We start from the raw sequence: 18,707 nt of genomic DNA, 5'->3' as shown, positions 1-18,707 counted from the left end.
CGTTGTGGCGCCACTGCAGAATTGTTGAAAAGAGAACTCTCACCCACCCTGGTTAGAAAAGGGATTAATTTATTATTCTAACTGCAGGGATCTAACTTCATATCCACCCTAAAAACTGTAGGAAAAGAGCTGACTTTTAAAAATAAAGCCCCAAACCTACACACCTTGGATGCAGATGCTTGAAACAGATGAACAGAATAGTTGATTGTGGGACACAGGTGAGACTCTCCACCATGTGACATACACAAAAGTAGGAAGACACACACGTATGGGGTGCTCTGTGGTTTAGAGTTCACACACGCAATCCATTTTATTTTCATATGCCATCGTCACTAGGTTAATTGGCTGTCTTACAGCCTTTCTTTACAGATGGAGAGATTAAGGTTCAGAAAAGTTAAGCGACTTAAAAGTCGCACAAGTACCTGGTAAGTGCCACAGTCCAAAAGGAGTTCTTCCTTTAGTTCCAAATTCCATGTATTTCTGCTACCCCCTACACTGCTGTTTCTTTGTGCTTTTGTTTCCCAGATGTAAAATGGTAGGTTTTCAATGTCCCCAGGATGCTGTTCTCAACTCTCTGTGTTCTCAGGCACTATCATTTGTTCGCAGCCTGGAACTGCGAACATCACACGGACACTTCACGTACTTTTTACCCTCCCTGGCTTAATGAATTAAGGGGGAAGAAAAGCTACCTATTCCCAGAGGGCCGGACAGTGCCACAAAGGTGTACGGGAGCCACCGGACACACTGTCGCACTCTCTTAAGAGACTGAGAAACCAAGCGTCTCTTTTCTTTCCTCAGCAGTAGCTGGGGGAGAACGGAAAGCTAGACAATGGTCTCTTGTTTAGTTTTATTAATTTTGAGGGCGGGTGGGACAAAAAGATCGGATGGACGACGCAAGTGACCAATCGCGAGCGAATCCTAGGCCGGGATTCACCAACCGGTAGCAGCGAAAGAAAGGTGGGTGGGACTTACTCTTCGCGGCCCGCTCCGCCCAGGCCGGCCCTCCCAGCCCGCCCAGGAGGCGGAGACTCCGCGGAGCCCCGCCCACGCCACCCCCGCCGCCAGCGCGGCCCGCCAAAGGGGAGGGGGGCGGGAAGGGGGAGGCTAAGGGGACCGGAGGAAGAAAGAAGGGTGTCGCACAGAGCTGCGACCTGGGTGGGGGCTTGCTGGTCATAGGAAGCAAGAGGGGAAGGAAAACGAAGGAGCGCTGTGCCTTCCTGCATTATTTTGAGCAGACGGCGAGAAGCTGCTTTTCAGCATTTCTATTATTTGTGTTTCTTCCTCCCGCTGTGGGGCGGGGAGCCGCGCTGGCTCTCCCACGCGACTCCGCTCCGCTGGTGTCGTAGATTATTATTGTAGTCTTTGCAGAACCCTTTCCTTCCTCCCAGCCAGTCCTTGCGTAGCCTCTCAGGACTACAGTAAGCGCGTAAAGCCACACGAGTGGGAGGACTAGAGCTAGGACCCCCCGCTTTAGCCAGAGTGGCTGGACCCCGCCGTTCAATTGTTTGAAACTTCCCCGCCCCCTGGCTCCGCCTCTCTTCCGCCCCCCGCCCCCCCCTCCCCAGGGTCCAGGCTGGCTCCCTCCCTTCTTTCCCCGCCCTCTACTCCGCCCCCCTCCCTAGTCCACCCCCCACGCCTGGGCGGTCCTAGCCGCTCACCGCAAGAAGAAAAGCCACCCATTCGTCCCCCTCCCCTACCTCCCATCCTTTGCCCAGGAGCTGCCTTCATCGCAGTCACGCCCCTTCCTTCCGAGGAGCTTTCTGGCTGCTCAAGCTGGTAGACCCCCTGATTTATTCTTCCATCTCCGCTCTCTTTCGCCTCATCTTCTCTTAGTTCTCACCGCTCCCTCCACCCCCCACCTCCAGTCTGTCTTGCCTCCGACCATCCGCTGCTCCACCCTCCGGCCCGGTATCCTGCCTGTCCACTGCCACCAAGGAGAGCCCGGACGGAGCAGCGAGGAGGGGAGCAGCCGGGAGTTGGGGCTTCCCCCTGCCCATCCCTGGCCTCCGGCCCGGGACCGAAGCCACTTGAGCGAGCAGAGAGTCGTCACCTTGTCTTCGGTGCCTTCAGGGGTAGGAGACGCATGGTTACTTTTCGCGGGGAACTGGGGCAGGAATCCATGGTGGCATGAACTTGATCGTGCCCTCGGCGTGAGTGAGTCGATCTAGATGCATGTGGGGATGCCCGGGTGTTCTACTTTCTTTGCAGCCGGCCTTGAGTTTTCCAGGATGAGCAGCAAGTTAAATGGGTTAAAGAGTGTGCGCTCCTTTCCCGTCCTACGGAGATGCTAGTGGGTACCACTACTTGACGGTACTTTTACTTCCTTGCCTCCTTGGGTTCTTGTAGGTATCTAGGTAATTAAGCACAAAAAGAATGAGGGAACTGCAGGTCAACATTTACCTCAGGAGGAATGTCTATGGGCGCTTATCTCAGATTGCTAGATGCGTTCCTCCTAAGTGTTTAGAGTCGAGGTGGGGGCTCACACTCCCCTCCCCCGGGGGCTGTGAATTCTTGAAGTCTTAAAGTCTACGAGTAATCTACAATGCTACACTCCTTTTGGTAGATGTGTGTGTGTGTGTGTTTGGTGGTGAGGAGGGGATTGCCCATTATCTGCTTTATAGATGTTAGTAACGAGTTTTGCAGGGTCATGCAGGTGCCTTGAGGGTCCCAAGCCTTGGCCACTGTACATTGGAGCTTCGACAGCAAGGTGGACTTATTGATATGTGAAAACAAAGGAAAGGAAAAGTGAGAGGGAAAGTGACAGTCTTTGTAGTCTGGTAAATTGCCACTAATGATAGTATAATAATAATTTGCAGCAAAGAACTAAATACAGTTAAATGAGAGGAAAGGAAACGTTTGTGAGGAAATAGCATTTTCAATCTCTGGCATGTATTTTAGGAAGAGTTGTAGAACACCTTGGAGTGTCTAATTTCGTTCTCCTACCTCCTCCGGCTTCTCCCGGACCACCACGTTAAGAGTGGAAGTTGGGAGGTGTTTAAAACTCTTTTGAATATAACCCTCATCTCCCATCCAGAGAGGAAGATAATTAGTCACCATAATCTTCAATAATGGAGGGCTAAGGTGATTTAAGTCTCCTTGAACTAGGTTTTGTGAAAAGTCCTTTCCCCGGGCCAGCCTTTGTGAAGCCTTCTCAGTTAGACCTTTCAGCACCCTCATTTAGTAGCTAAGAATACTTTGAAATACCATTTTGGAGGCAGGATAAATTTTCACTCGTCTCCCACCTATCTCCAGTTGAGCAAGCATGGCAAACTTCTAAGAATGGTGGTCTTCAAAGACCTGTTACCAAGATGTCACCAACCCATTGCTTCTTTGGGAACCAATTCTTTGGCTCTATTTTTAAATGATTGTGTTGGTTGATTTTAATGGGGGAAAGGAAAGCAGGAAGGGAGAGAAGGAACGTTACAGGGCGACAATTTTAAAGGCTATCGTCTTTCAGATCAGCTGGGAGGGAAAAGTTGGCCTGACCAAACTACATTTTATAAGTGGCCTGGGACATTTTAATAGCCAGGTTGTTGTAGAGTAGTTGCATCTATTTACAGATGATAACTCAGGTTCCAGTTATTCTGTATGGGTTTATCCGGTGTCATTTACAGACACTTTCTGGCACTACATCATACTTCATTTTAAGATACTTCTTTCTTTGGAAAAGTCTGTGGCTCCATAAAATTGAAAGTGCTTTTTCTAACTTCATGGCTTGCTATGAAGTAAACCTCTGCCCATGCTTGTGCGTAGTTACTTTTATGTGAAAGTTGGGGATCGGTTTACCAATTTAAAAGATTTCAGGAGGAAATTTAAAAATTCATACTCGATACCATTTTGGATTTGGAAATTGAAAGCTCATTTCTGGTTGGTGAAGTAGGGATTATGAGACTAATGTATAGCCATGGCACTTTGTGGACTTGGCATTTTCTGAAATTTTGTAAAGAGCGAATCAGATGCTTTCTAGAATGCCTTAAGAACAGTCTATTCAGAACACAGAAGGATGGATGCTATGACCTTGAGGTCTGAGTGCCAGAATTCTAAGTGGGTACATCTGCTTCTGTGCCTCTCCTAAGAGCCCTCTCCCAGGGCCTGTGCCTTCTTTAAAAGGGTGTCTTTGTAATTAAGCAGCCTGTCTCTCCCACCCCCCTTTCTTCCTTTGATCCAGCTTTTTAAGGCCTTTTTCCATTTGGAAACAAGAGGAGTTTCTCACACTCTCCTACTCCCCTCTTAAGGTTTCTTTTCCTTTACCCCCAAAGAAAGTCCCCCAAAGTTCTCGGGGTGGTTATAAGTTGTTTTGTTTTGTTGAAGTGAAGGGGATGTTACCAGTGAGGAGAAGTAGTGGATATATTCCCTCTTGGGAAATGCTTGTGGCCAGGTAGCCTCTTCCATGGAGACTGAGCATTTGGAATGCATGAGAACAGTCTATTCTTAGGGACTGTCTGGAAGAAATTGTCCTTTGCACCCATTAAGTGCAGCTAAAACCCACTGAAAAGGGTGGACAGAGGTGTGTGTGGTCGTGGCTGAGCCTTTTAGGATGGTAAATGGGTAAATGTTCCCAAATCTCTTATTACATCACCTCTTTCGCCCATGGATTCAGTGGGTTTGGAGATCTGCTTGACAAGTTAATTAGCTTGGGACTAAACCAATTTGTTCAGAATTGTGCTCTATTGATTTCCTGTCCCCAGGAATTTTTGTTGGTGGTTTTCTATGACGTGTTGCCTTTAGTCTTGCTTACTTTTTCGTTCCTTGCTGCCTTTTGTGGACTTTGGTCCAAAATCTAGGGTCCCACCCCCAAGTCAAAGGTTAGAATTTGGTTGAAGGAACTAAGGGGGCATTAAACACGCTGCCCATACTGCACTGCCCTCCTCCATGGTGGGCTCCTGACCCCTTTTAACCCGGAGAAAAGAGGGAAGTTTCCCCTTCTGCACACAACACACAAAATCTGAACTGAAAAAAAAACAAGGGGAAAAAGAAGGAAAATAAGAGGCCATTTGCTTTATAAAAGAACCCACTACAGGTTTCTTGGAAAGAAGTAGCTTTCTTAGTTAGTGCCTTTGAGCTATGACTTGATAATATAAAGCTTCACTATAACCGGGCCTTCTCAGAAACATATTTATTGCATCAAGGAAGACATTAGAATTTTGTTGTAATTATTATAGCTTGAGTTAAGTGAGGCCATTATTTGGCCTTTGAAATCTTTTTGTTATATGGGATGGAGTTAATTGTCTAGATCGTTCTGGCTTGTAATAATGCTGGCCACGTTTAGCTCCAGCGGACAACCACTTGTAGATGGGAGGTGGTATGACTTTCTGGAAAGAAATCAGACTTCACAGACACTGCTAAGTCTGACGGTGGGACTCTGCCCCATAGAGGTAAAGAAATTTAATGCTGGTTGTTGTATTTGAATAACCCAAGGGTCCAGAAAATTGCTTCTGGTAAGTGACGTCATGTGGTGCCGTTTCTCATCGGATAATCTACAATAAGCTTTCCTAGTGAGCCTGCTGGTGCATGGGACGTGGGCTCTAAGCCCACCTCTAACTCAGTTTACTGTCCTTGGCAAGTCCTCTGTGCATTGTGAGGAGCTGGACAAGGTGATTTTGAGAACCAGTTCTGAGAAGTTTATGGTTCCCTTCCTAGACCTCCACTTGGGACGTGAGTGTGAATGATTCGTACCAGAATGAGGTGCAGCAGTCATTAGAAATACAATCAGGTAGTCATCTGGATGTAAAAAAAAAAAAAAAGCCTCTAAGGATATAGCAATATAAATGCATTGTGTTTTGTATCTTAACAACATATCAAATTAAAAAGCTAAGATCCTGCCCACAACTTCATCACGAATCCTGTCTTAACAGATCACCTGCTTACATTTTTCCTAGTTCCTCTCATGCCCTTGTTTCTGTACTTAACATGAATTTTACATAGTTGTGGGGGGGGGGAGGGGTTATAGAAATCTACAAAGTTTCTTTCAAATAAGAGCCCAACTAAGACTTAGTTTTGTAAACCCATGTGGAAGAATGAAGTCAGAACCTGACTGAGTACGCGTGAAGAATCGCATATGTTTGTTCCTTGAAACGCTGGGAGAGACTAACAGATTTAATAAGTAATTCCTCAACGTTTCTGTAATTTAGGGGTGTTCGTGTATCTACCTAGGCTGTTAAGTCTATTCCGTTGACCTCCTGTTACCCCTCCCCATTATTTTATTTTATTTTATTTTATTTTATTTTATTTTAAATTTTTTTTTTAACGTTTATTTATTTTTGAGACAGAGAGAGACAGAGCGTGAAAAGGGGAGGAGCAGAGAGAGAGGGAGACACAGAATCCGAAGCGGGCTCCAGGCTCTGAGCTGTCAGCACAGAGCCCGACGTGGGGCTTGAACTCACGGATCGTGAGATCATGACCTGAGCCGAAGTCGGCCGCTCAACCGACTGAGCCACCCAGGCACCCCCGCTCCCCATTTTTTTAAGCGAAAAGACAACTAAGGTTCACTGTTTACTTTGTCTAAATCATTAGGAATGAATTCTTAAATCACTGTATCATGATATCCCATCAAGAGAGTACAAATTTGGGTAGACTATACAATTTCCCCAAGGAGAAAGGAAAAGCAGGAAGGCACAAATGTTTTGTTTCATAGCTTTGAAAATAATATGTTTAAATTAGACTAAAAAAATCGTAAGGAAACTAAGGGTTTGGGACAATTGAAGACATGTAGGTGTGGCAGGATGATGGGCTCTTCATTTGAGGTCTTCACTGTATAGCGAAAGCTCAGGTATGTGGTCCCTTCATTTTCCTTTGATAGAGAAGGCATAATATACCTGTGATCTCCATTTTGGATGAATTCATTCCTGGAAACCAGTGGCTCATCATAAATTAGATTAAATACCTTTAACCAGAAGAGGAAGGTGAAGTATGGATTATTAGTACTTAGAAAGTTACAAGTTAAGTACGTTTCTTATGATATGTATTCATGGGGAAATGCAGATGGAGGTATTTGCTAATATCTCGTAAGATAATTTTTGAAAATTATCTTTTTTTTTTAACTCTGTAAGGCTGCTCTTGACGTTTGTAAAGTCACTTTCATTATTGCCCCAACTCCATGAAACAGCATTAGACTCTGTGACTTGAAGCCAGGATCTGGGTTTCTGTGCCCAGCCCTCTCTGACTTGTCATGTGACCAAGGGTAAATGAATTAGCTGCTCTGGGCTTCAGTTACCCTTCTGGGAAGCAGGGATATTAATACCTCACAGAGGTGTTTAGGCATGCTTCATATTGGACACATGCTTTGAGGTCATTGGATGAAAGGTGTTTGCATGATGGCAGAGAAGGCTTATTATAAGGTCCTGAGCAGGTGTTCACTTTTAATGAGCTTTGCTCTCTTATAACTTACAGTGCCCCTTGGTGCCCCAATGCCTTACTTGACTATGATTGATCATCCCAACATTTATGTTATGGACCCTCTTGGCTTTTTTTTTTTAAGTAAACGTTTTCCTTCTATGGGGTAAGTTGAAGTTCGAATAAGAGGACTCTAGCATCTTCCAGGGTGATGAAAAATAGCTTCAAAAAGAGACATCAGTTGAAATGTGCCATAGAGATCAGTGAGTTCTTCAAAGCTCTTCCAAAAGATTAAAAAGGGTAAAACAAATTTCGGCGTGTGTCTGTGTGTGTGAGTGTGTCTATGTGTGTGTGTCTTAAGGGAGAAAGTTTTGAGTAATATTTGCTTGTGACACATACTGATGATAGCCAGTAACTGAAACCCAGCCATTGTAGTGTTTTATACACAGCTGGTTTTTATTAATGATGGAATATTTATGCTTGCTGTACAATTCGTGGCTCATTTCCATGTGTATGTCAGAACTCAAATACCCCCCAAAGCAACATTAAGATAACATTAAATATAAATGTGGCCAAGCTAGAAAGGGTGGATTTGTGGGGGGGGGGGGTCTCCCTTATTCTTATTGGTGTTGCTTCAGATCACCATAACTGCCCCCCAACTTTAGGTGCTGGTGCTGATCTATTTTTCCTTTATGTGTCCCATAGCAAACTTCACATTCTGATCCTTTTGATATGGACAAATGATCTCCCCCCTTCATAATGCAGATGAAACTGATGTATGTGTTTTTTAAGAGCATATTTTCGCTGCACATGCTTCTCATTATCCGAGAGGCCTGGACTCAATCAGTAAAGGAGCAGAGAAACCACATAATTGAAAGGAGAATGACGGTGGTGCATACTTGGAATATTTGTGGGAAGGGGATTGCTGACATCAGAAAATGTAGTGGCCTGAGTGTTAACAGCATTGAAGAGAAATAAGCTTTCTGTGTTTCTGTGCATCGAGAATTATTTTTAAGGAGATAAAAATATGGGCCAGGTTTGACATCCTTTTACGAAGTTGCCCTGGAAACTTTGATGAAGGTTGTTAGAGAAGAGTTCAATTAAAACCTTCCCCATTAGGAAGCTAATTAGTACATCACTTACTCGTTTTGGTTGTTTTCAAGGGGCAGGATTCGCATTGAATTAATGGCACTTCTTTCCATGTGACAGTAAAGTAAGATAAAAATCACAGATGGGGAAAATTATTTAGATAGCCTATTTTGAAGAAATCTAATTTCCACTTTATTACATTTAGGTTTTCAGTTCGGATTTTTGTCTCACTCTGTTTATATACAGTGATCACATTTTAGTTTAGTAACCAGTTTTACGTTTTGGATCACGGGCTATAAACCAAAGCTTATGAATCTGAGTTTCCCATATGAATTGGAGAAATACGGTGAATGACAGTAAACCATTTTATTAAGGTAACATTTGTGGTTTTTTTCTGCAATTAGTTTCTCTTTGCTGTGTGTGTGTGTGTGTGTGTGTGTGTGTGTGTGTGTGTGTTTGGGGGGAGGGGAGGCAATTTTTTTTTTAATGTAAACAATTTTTGGAGCTAAGAAAGTTTGGATGACCCCCCTACCCCCAAGAGCATTCTGTCTGCCTCAGGCTCTCAGGCTTCCTTGAGAGCAATGCAATGACTATTCTGATCTGGTACTTTTTGTGACTAGGCTAAGTGGTTGTCTCCTGGCAGCCTGAAAGAGCGTGGTCACGATGGGCACTGGAGGGCAGGGTTCCTGTTGTGTTCTTTCTACTGTACTCTGTCTTTTTTAGGGGAATGAATACTTGCTTATGAAGTTTCAGGGCCATTTGGAGTAGAATAAGAATTCTGTAGCTAAATACGTAACATGGGTCTGCTGTGGTCCTCCTTTTCTCCAAAACTAGTAGGGGACAGTCATTCTGTACGTATACTCCCTGATGCTATGATGCTATGCCCGCAGCATATGCCTACACTAGTCTCAGAGAGTGGGACAGTTGGCTGGGTCCTGTGATTTGCACCTTTAACTGATTTTACCCTAGGCCTTCCTGGGAAGGCAGAGTCTAGATTTAGTTTTGCAGTGGCCACTCAGTCAAGACAGCTTCTCGGGGCCTGCAAGTCAGCGTGAGAAGGAGGGGCTGCCTTTGGGGAGTGACTCAGGCCCTTTGGTATGAAGATATGAAACTCTGGCTCCTGTCCATGCACCTGCTGGATGCCACACCTGCAGTCAACACCTGAGCCCCACTCAGACACAAAAACCAGACCGAAGGCAGATGGGGCTCCCTTCAAAAGTGCTACAGCAGAACAGGGAACCCCTAATGATGTTAGGGCAGCACCACTGCAAATTACATTTAACCGCTCTGGTGTTGATATGGGGAAACGTCTTAGGTATTTTCTTAGAGGTGCAGTGCACTGGCTTGCTCACGATACTGTTAGAGTCCTGAGAGAATTTGGCTTTCGTGGCGAATTTCTCTTGTGAACTGGAGAGTCGGGGTACCTGGGTGGCTCCATTGGTTGAGCGACCGACTCTTGATTTCTGCTCAGGTCTTAATGTCACGGCTCGTGAGTTCAAGCCCTGCCTTGGGCTCTGTGCTGACAGCACAGAGGCTGCTTGGGATTCTCTCCCTCTCTCTCTCTCTCTCTCTCTCTGTCCCTCCCCCAGTCTCTCTCTCTCTCATTCTCTCTCTCAAAATAAATAAATAAACATTAAAAAAAAAAACCCTGGAGAGTCAGTTCCACAGAGTTCTGTGTCTAGTAACCCAGCACAGAGCAGGAAAGTCACAAGACCTGGGTGCTGATCCTGGCTCCACCAGACAGCCACAGTGAAACCTGGGTCAAATTGGTTATCATGAGCTATCTGTACTGGGCTTAAATTTCTCCAGTTGTAAAATGGAATTCATCACATCTGCCTTTATTTCCTCACAGAGCTGCTGAGGAGGACAACTAGCAGAAGGGAAAGAGACTTTGTCTCCTCGGAAGAAAGGCTAAGAAACTAAAGGTAACAGAATTATGGTTCTTGCTATTCTCTGTCTTTCATTCCTTGTCTTCCCTCTGTTGCTTCTAGCAAAGTCTTTGGGAAGTTGCGATTTACTCAGTATGCAGTATGCAACCCTTCTGCATATTTTATGTGCCAGTTAACGTTTTAGGTGTTGGGAAGGGTACGGAGGAAAACCATGCACCCAGCCCGTGACCTCTAATCTCTTGCAGTCTGGCAACTTCCAATTTCTGCCTTGGTACTTAGAAGCTTAAAAGACAAAATTAGCTTCTCTGTCTCTGTCTCTGTCTCTCTCCGTCGGTTTCTCTTTCTCTTTCTCTGCATTGCAACTGGGGACTTCTGTACCTGGAGCATGTATTCCAACATCTAGATCTATGGGTGGGTGGGTGGGGGAAGCCATGAGGTAAATCAAGAAATTTCTCTCTCACTACCACATTGGCAGAGTACCTGACCCTTGAATGATTGTTTCAAGGGTCCATCGTTAGTTTCATCCTTGGTTCTGCTCTACTCCTTGCCCTACGTGTTCCAGCCCACTCTTTGACCTTACCTGTTATCCATATGCTAATGACTCTCAAAGATATATCTGGGCCTATCTTTGGCTCCTCCCTTTCCAACTTCCCCAGTATCAAATTGGTTATCAGATGTCTCATCTTCAGCTCATTGGTCTTTTCCTCTGGGAAGCTTTGCTCAGGTGGCCCAGAGTTTTTTTGCAGGGTCCTCTGTGTTTCCCGTTGGATTGTGTCCCCTCTGCTCGACCAGTAGCTTCTGGAGGACTGGATTCTGGTTTATTTCTTTTTTAATCCACCCTAGGAGCTATCCATTGCCTGGCTATAGTAAATGCTCAATAAATGTGGAAAATACGGTGTGGTAGAGCTGCAATAGAGATGTGTGCAAAGTCCAGGGGCAACACCAAGGGGAGAGAATTAATTTTCCATATCGAGCACAGTTGGGAGCGGAGGGAAGATCGAGAAGGATTAGAGAACAACCTTCAAGGAGAAGGTGGAAAGCGGACCTACCCTCTTCTGAGAGCTCTGACTAAGCAGCCCAGGAAAGAAATGGCTGTTGTGTCTGCTCTTGCTAAGCCAGGGCATCTCTGGCCTGTTGCCTTCTCTGCTTATCTGTCTATAACACATTGACCATTTAAGACAGGTGCCACTTAGTCATATAATATTAAACAGAGCTGACCTTCAATGCGGCACCTTAACTGGGGCCGAAAATAGAGGTCCACACATAGGCTCCTTGGTCGTGTATACTTAGGTCTACACAGAAGAATACCCTTTACAATATATTGAAGATCGGTATCCGAAAACTAACAAATTTAATTCTCAGAATGTAGCAGGCTGGGTCATTAGAACTGAATGTCTTCAAGCTGACTGTCAGATCTTTCCAAGGGCAAAAATGAAACATGATATAAGCCATTACAGGCCATGAACCTGTTCTCACCCACCTGATGCTTTTACTAATTAGCTTCTTGGCCGGGTGGCAATTTGGGGCAAGTGCATGCAAGCTGGCTTCACAGGGGAGCCCACATTCCACTCTGCCATTTCGCAAGTCACTGGGATACTACACTGCTTCTCTTGGCTTCTTTCCCTCCCAGGAGTCCTGCTCTGCCCTGGTGGAAAAATGGGAGAGGAGAAAGTTTCATTAAATGACGGAGAGATTTCATGGGGCTTTGGTGTTTTGTTAGTTTTATTTTTGTAGTGGGTTGTCTAGAGTCATTCAAGTACCTCGATCCATTAATTTCACTTCTGGGATTCTATCATTAGGAGCAGATCCAAAATGTTGCAAAAGGCCAAGTCTCCAAGATGTTTTTATAACATTATTTAGAGTAGCACAAAATTGAGAGCAATTTAAATGTCTTAACAATTGGAGAATGGGTAAGTGAATCTTGATACACATATGTAAGGGACAGTTACACAGTCATGGCAATGTTTGTTGTGAAGTCTACACTGCTGTCTACACCATGGAGAAAGCGCTTACGACAAAGTGAAATAAATGTAGGATCCAAACTCCTATGTACATTAATATCTCGTGGCCTTGTAAAACCACAAATACACACGGAAAACACTAAAGGAAGTGTTCTATATTGGTAACAATGTTTAGTTCGAGGTACTGGGATTGTGAGCGATGTTTTCCTCTTCGTTACAAATATTTGCCTGTTGTGTTTACATTACTTGTAAAAGAAAGTAAAAACAAAAATAAAAGTGAGTAGTATACCACCGAAGATAGGAATTTGGTAAAGTAGGCAGCTTCTAGGTATATTCTTAAACTTTTCTCAGTTTATGCTCAGTCTGATTTCATGGGCGACTTATCCCTTTTCAGAGGCAAGGAGAAATGGGATGTGATGATGTGCTCTATTTTTCCCACGGAATGGGTGTGTGTGGAGGGAGGTGGCATGGTGATGGCAACAGTGTTCTTGTTCCTAAATATGCCACTGCTCATGTACACTTCAGGGTTAATCATCTCCGTTGCCTATTAACATGTTCAAGTTAATTGCTTTAGAGTACAGAAAAGCGAAAGTGGGACCCAGTTGACCACACCTTTGAGTTACCATCTCAAAAACAGATAACTGACCCTGATTGTCAGTAAGATTTGGAAATGCAAAGGCCTTGTTGTGGTTCTCAAAATAATCTTACAACATAATCTAAATAGAGGTAGAGCTAGAAGCGAAGAGGTGGGGCCAACTCAAACTCGGTTTCTTAAGTCCGTGCTAGACTAAAGTAAGGGCAAATTCCAAGTTGCTGTGACATTGACCAGATCAAGAACATAGGCCTGGAAATGGTTGATCAGTGGAGGTTCATGTTACTCTCTGACCCACCTGCCGATCTTGGCCTAAAGAGGAAAGAGTTTGCAAGGTCCTTCTGCCATACTTCTAACTACACACATCTTTCTGTCTTCCCTCTTTGAATTTTTCCTCCCGCCATTAACATTTTACTTTGGATGGAATTGGAAAATTGGTGGTAGTAGTGAGCCAGGTTTATAGTCTCTTCAAAACAGAGCCAATTCAATTTAATGAATATTTATTAAGCATCTTCTACACAGAAGCTAATATGCTAGATAATATATTAGAGTGGAAGGACCATTGCCCTGGCTCCAACACTTGTCAAGCTCTAGCACCTTCATTATACAGAAAGAGGGAGTTGGGCCACTAGATGGTCTGCTAAGAGTCTTTCTAGTTCTGGCCTCTGCTGATCTAAGAACCCCTGCATGCACAAAGACTGCGTGGCAAATAAAGGTTTTAAAGACAACTAAAAACTTTAATTCATAAAATTGCTGGGGTCTTCTAGATAAAGGGCCACTTTGAAATAACATTAATAGACATATTTTATTGAGCCTTTACTATGTCCAGGCTCTGTGCTTCGTATTTTACATGGATTACCTCCCTTGATGTTTATAACAGCCATAGGAGGTAGCAGCACTGTTATCCCTATCTTGAAGATGATGAAATAAGATTTGGAGAGGTCAAGAGAAATGTATGAGGTCAGCTAATAACCCATAGATCCTAGATTTGAACTTCAGCAGTGTGAATCTAGGTCCAGGCTCTTATCCATGGTGTTTATACTGCCTGCGTGTCACCCACTGAAAGGTTAGAGCAAAGGCACTATTATTTCTTACATCCCGAAGGAAGTGAATTAGTATCCTGGATTGCAAGACTGTTGGGAAAGGTGTTCTCTAGGACACTTCAGGACACAACATCAACCAACCTGAGAGGACACGAGAGAATTCAGGGGGCCGTTTTGCCTCTCTCTTTGTGTGGGAGTGTGTGTGTGTGTGTGTGTGTGTGTGTGTGTGTGTTGTGCACAAATATATGCACGTAGATGCGTACACATAGGGGAAGCTTTGAACTGGCTCCTTTCCATTTAGCTGGAAGTAAAATCATATGGAGCAAATTGACCGAGATTTAGCAGAGAAACAGTCATCTGTTTACCTTCATCTTGGTTGGCAGAGTGAGGGTGGAGGGAAGACTAGGAACAGGAGGGAGGAGGGATAGAAAGATCTTGCAGCCATAATTTCACAGCTTATTTGAAGGGTAGGAATTTGGTCTGCTCTGGCCACCTTGTAGTGTGGGTTTTCTGGGACTTGGCTTGAGAAGCATCTGGGCTCTCACTAATGGGTTTTGGTTCAACCAAAACTGTGTTTGACTGAGGTATACTGGGAGGGTCCAATGACTGCAGATATAGTAAGAATTTAGCTTGGCCCTGCTCCCCTGTTGTTATTACGTAAGAGCTGAACATGTAGATTCAAATCGTACTTTTAAAGAGAGAACCATGGATATCCTCTCTTCCCCTATCAAATATTCTCAGGGACAGCCTGTTTGTCCAGGAGAAACAAGGTTATTTTATTGATTGAAGATGATGTCACAACCCTGGCAGTGGCATGATTGAAGGTGTGGGCAGATTGAAGGTTGCAGAGTTCATACTATTTTAGTTCCTGCGCACGAGACAAGGAATCTTTTCGTTTCCTTTCGCTAATAAATAAATGGACTAGTGTTTTCCTTCTTATGTGACTCTTAACATGTAGACGAACATAAGTTCCTGAAGAAAAAAAAATCTGTAAATTGGAGAGGAATCAGCAAAGCTCTTTTCTTAGGCTGATTTCTTTTCCTCTTTTAGACAGAAACAAAAAAGGCCAGGGGGCGGGGTAGTGGGGAGGGCCAATCTGTGTCCGGTTGACATAAAGTGATTTGGGTTTTGAAAAGGATATGGAGGAGAGGGGACAAAATTAAGGGAAGAGAGTAAGATTTTGGGCAAGTAAAGTTTTCTTTGTGAGAAGCTAGGGATGAGGAACAAACCAGTCAAAATCGGCATGAAGAATCTAAATAGTCCTGGAAAATAATTGTATGGTGGTTTCTCGCCAGGGGCTCAAGTTTAAAGGCCTCGGGCTGTTTTCTGCATGTTTCGGTTGGGAAAAAAAAAAGACAACTGTTTTGTTCAGAATCGCACAATAGAAGCACGGTGTTATTTACTACACTCTGTTAATAGTCCAGCTTCGATTCCAATTAGAAGTTGTTCCTCTGCTTTGAAATTAGGGAAGACACCCTAAAATAATTACCTCGCAGATCGGAGATGATTTTGGTTATGATTGGGATTATATGTTGGGCCAAAACAAGATGGAAAGACAAATATCCGTGTTTGCTCACGCTGTATCTCTTCAGTTTATTTTTGGCAACATCACAAGGAAATAATGTTAAATTAATCACTGTGTGGTTTTGTGGCTTTTTTTTTTTTTAAACTTGGATGTTTTGGACAGGCTCCCAAAATACAGAGACGCTTGTGTGCTTCCTTTTTGCATTGCCTTGCTCCTCAAATGGCATCTCTGATGTGGATTAAAGAAAGCCTTTCCTCTGAGTGACAGGAGTGAGTCATGGCGAGGCTGGGACAGAAAATAGGAATGTGGATGATGTGTGTCTCACCTAAACACAAACTCCTCAGTTTTATAACCAGCTCGGTTGGGCCTGCAGGGCTTTGCGGGGGGTTAACCCAGTAATTCAGAACAAGGACTATCAAAATCCACATCTGGTGGGTGTTTGCATCTAGTCTTTCTAATGTGAGTCTAGTAGTTTCCTTTCGGGGAGCTCCTGGGCAGTGGAAATGCTGAGAAAGCAAGTGGAGGCATCTTGTCCTTGGAGAACAGTTGGTACCATGTGCTGCGAAGAACGCATGAGCCGTCAATCAGATTGTAAGCTCCGGGAGGGCAGGACCTATCCGTTGTGTATCTTTTGCCTCCTTCCTTGTGTCTAGCAGGAGGCTGGCAAATGTCTGGAATGGCCAGTATGCAATAAATACTTAATGACTTGGTTGAAAGGAAGTTTTGGGTTTCCTCTGCCCCTCTGAGGCTGTGGCTTTTAATTTGGAGCTTAACTGTCTTTTTTTTTTTTTTTTTCCTTTCCTTTTCTTTTCTTTCTTTTTTTTTTTTTTTTTTTTTTTTTTTTGACCAAAAATCTACCATCTGATGACTGCCTTCCCTTCTGGGATGTGTGTAAAGGTCTCACCCTAAAGGTCACATTGGTTGTGTCTTTTGTCATGTCCCACCATGCCAACTCAGAATGGAAGCAGCAGCAATCTTTGCCAGTCTGGGACCTGAACATTTGGATTCCTCTGGAGACTGGCTGACCTCCTGAACACAGGTGCTGGTAGTGAGGTTTCTTTCTCCCCTAATGGAAATGGACTCTGCCACTCATAGAAAAGGCAAACACCTGGGAGGAGAAGTCATTCCCTTGGAAGGACTGGTTTGGTTAACTGTTGGCCATTGGTGGCAAAATAGAAACGACGTTTTTATTTCTCCCTCCCTCCCCCTCCTGAACATTTCAGAGTGACCAGTGGTTGGACTCTTGGCGGCGCTTACCCTGAACCTGAGTGTTAGGGGAGAGGGAATCTGCCGTTGCGGTTTCTGGAGCTGCTCATAAGCGAGAATTCCCTATCCTGATCAAGGCTTTAAGCCTAAAAGAAAGCAGAAATAGGTATGGACCATCTGTGTGTGTGTGTGTGTGTGTGTGTGTGTGCGCGTGCGCCTGTGTGTGAGTGCGAGCCTGTGTGTGTGCAGGGTGGGGTGGGTGTGGAATGGGAGGGGGTGGTATGCTTTCAGGGTCTGGGGCAGCTCAATTTCTGCATTTCCCTGCCTTGTAGGGTAGGTTCGCAAGTGATTTTGTTTTAACCATACATGCTCCCATTTCCACTTTTTTTTTTTTTTTGAGAGAGGAAAAGTAGTTTGGTAGTCATCTTTTCAGGTTAAAGGCACCAAAAGAGATTTACATGTTATGCTTGTCAGCCTCTCAGAAAATCCCAGTCTGACAGTTTAAATACAGGAGTCACAGATGGTCACGGGGAAGGAGGGAAAGGGCTGGTTGCTCAGCCCTTTGGGGCACACTTCCCCAAAGAATATGATTATTAGGATTTAAAAAAGAGCCTTTGGGAGGTTAACTGTGGGGTCAAACTGCTCCTTAGAACAACTGGAAACCAGGCAGCAGTAATCACGCGAGAGGTACAAAAAAGAAGATGACCTTTTTCTATCTACCATACACATCTTCTGGTCATTCCCTGCAGGACTGAAGGAAAGGGATCATGTTTCCAGAGAGACTGGAGGCTGTCTAATATCATAGAAATCAGAGCCTGGAAGCCAGGATTCCAGAGTTCTCATCTAAGAACCTGAGGCTGGTTAGGTTGACCTTTACGGCGACTTTTTGTGCGACATCATGCCCATTCTCCAACACTGCTCGAGACCTTTAGAGTAAAACTTTCATTATTGAATATATTGAATTGCAGTATTCACATGACAGACTCTTTCCAAAAATTGTATGAGCCTCTAATGAGTTTGTGTGTACTATACTATGCAAAGAGAGAGGGGGGAGAGACAGAGGGTTGGGGAGAGTTCACCCTACTACTAGCTTTTCAGGTGGGAAAATACAAGACAAGAAAAGAGGAATCAGTTGCTTAGGTTACCCTGTAAATCCATATCAGGATTAGAATTTGAATCTTGAGTCGTCTTACTATTGATATCTGTTTCACTCAACCCATATTTCTTCCTTGGGAAGAATTAGTCGTGGTGTGGAAGGGGAGGGATATGGTAATCGTACCCTTTCTAGAAGGATGACCTTCTTATTTTTCAATTTCTAAATACTGTCAGAGGCACACTTCAAATGAAAAAGGGCTTCCCATTTAAGCTCTTCCCTAGCCAACAACAACAAAAAAAATCTCAATGACTATTCCTGGATGGCTGAAAGAGAAACTTTGTCAATATCAGTTATCTCAAGCCCTTCTCTTATTAAGCCAAGGAGAATCCAAAATGGACAATACAAAAAGGATTTAAAAAAAAAAACTGTGTTTCAGAGTTTTATGAGATCAGAGAAAACGATTTGCATCAAGTGGGATCATTCTTATCCGGTGCGAGCCAAGCTCTCTTCACCTTTTATTTGTCCCAGTTATTTATTTGGCTTTTTGTAGCTCCCTTCACATGCTGGCCTGCTTTACAGATCCTGTCTAGGGGGTAAATTCTCCCTATTAGCCTGCCCCCAGTGCCACAGCCATAAGAGTTGGATTTTTCACTTAAGTAGAATACGGAGAGATGAATCTTCTGAGTAAGGACCTAGGAAAATTGCCCTCTCTGGTCACCCTACCTGACTGCTCCAGGTTTCCCCAGTTCTCTTAGGAATTAAGTCAAGATTGGATATCTAACCCATGCTACGTGAAAGAGGAAACAGTGAGTTCTTATGCCCCCAAGTTCCTCATCACGTCAGTGCTAGAGCCAGGAGTCACCAACAATTAACCTATTAATTCTGTATTCTCTCTGGAATGGAATCCTCACCCCCCAAATACCCATATTCTTCCCCTTTAGAGGAATGACTTATCCATCAACTGGGTGTTAAGC

General features: G+C 44.1%; 1 protein-coding gene across 2 annotated transcripts in view; it reads left to right on the top strand.

Moving 5' to 3' along the window:
• The first annotated feature begins 1,692 nt into the window (after positions 1-1,692).
• The window catches only part of AMOT (angiomotin), a 60,580-nt gene continuing 43,565 nt past the window's right edge, over positions 1,693-18,707 (top strand). Inside the window, exons 1-3 of one of the 2 annotated variants that reach the window (XM_042974658.1) lie at positions 1,693-2,072; positions 10,274-10,346; positions 16,655-16,803. The gene's annotated coding sequence lies outside the window, so the exon portion shown is untranslated. Of the gene's footprint in view, positions 2,073-10,273; positions 10,347-16,654; positions 16,804-18,707 lie in introns of those variants that run through there. The other variant, XM_042974659.1, reaches the window with a different exon arrangement.

The sequence above is a fragment of the Panthera tigris genome, chromosome X (assembly GCF_018350195.1).
Source record: "Panthera tigris isolate Pti1 chromosome X, P.tigris_Pti1_mat1.1, whole genome shotgun sequence".
In the NCBI taxonomy this organism is placed as follows: Eukaryota; Metazoa; Chordata; class Mammalia; order Carnivora; family Felidae; genus Panthera; species Panthera tigris.
The sequence above is the reverse complement of the archived record's forward strand: the minus strand, read 5'-3'. Positions and strand labels throughout refer to the sequence as shown.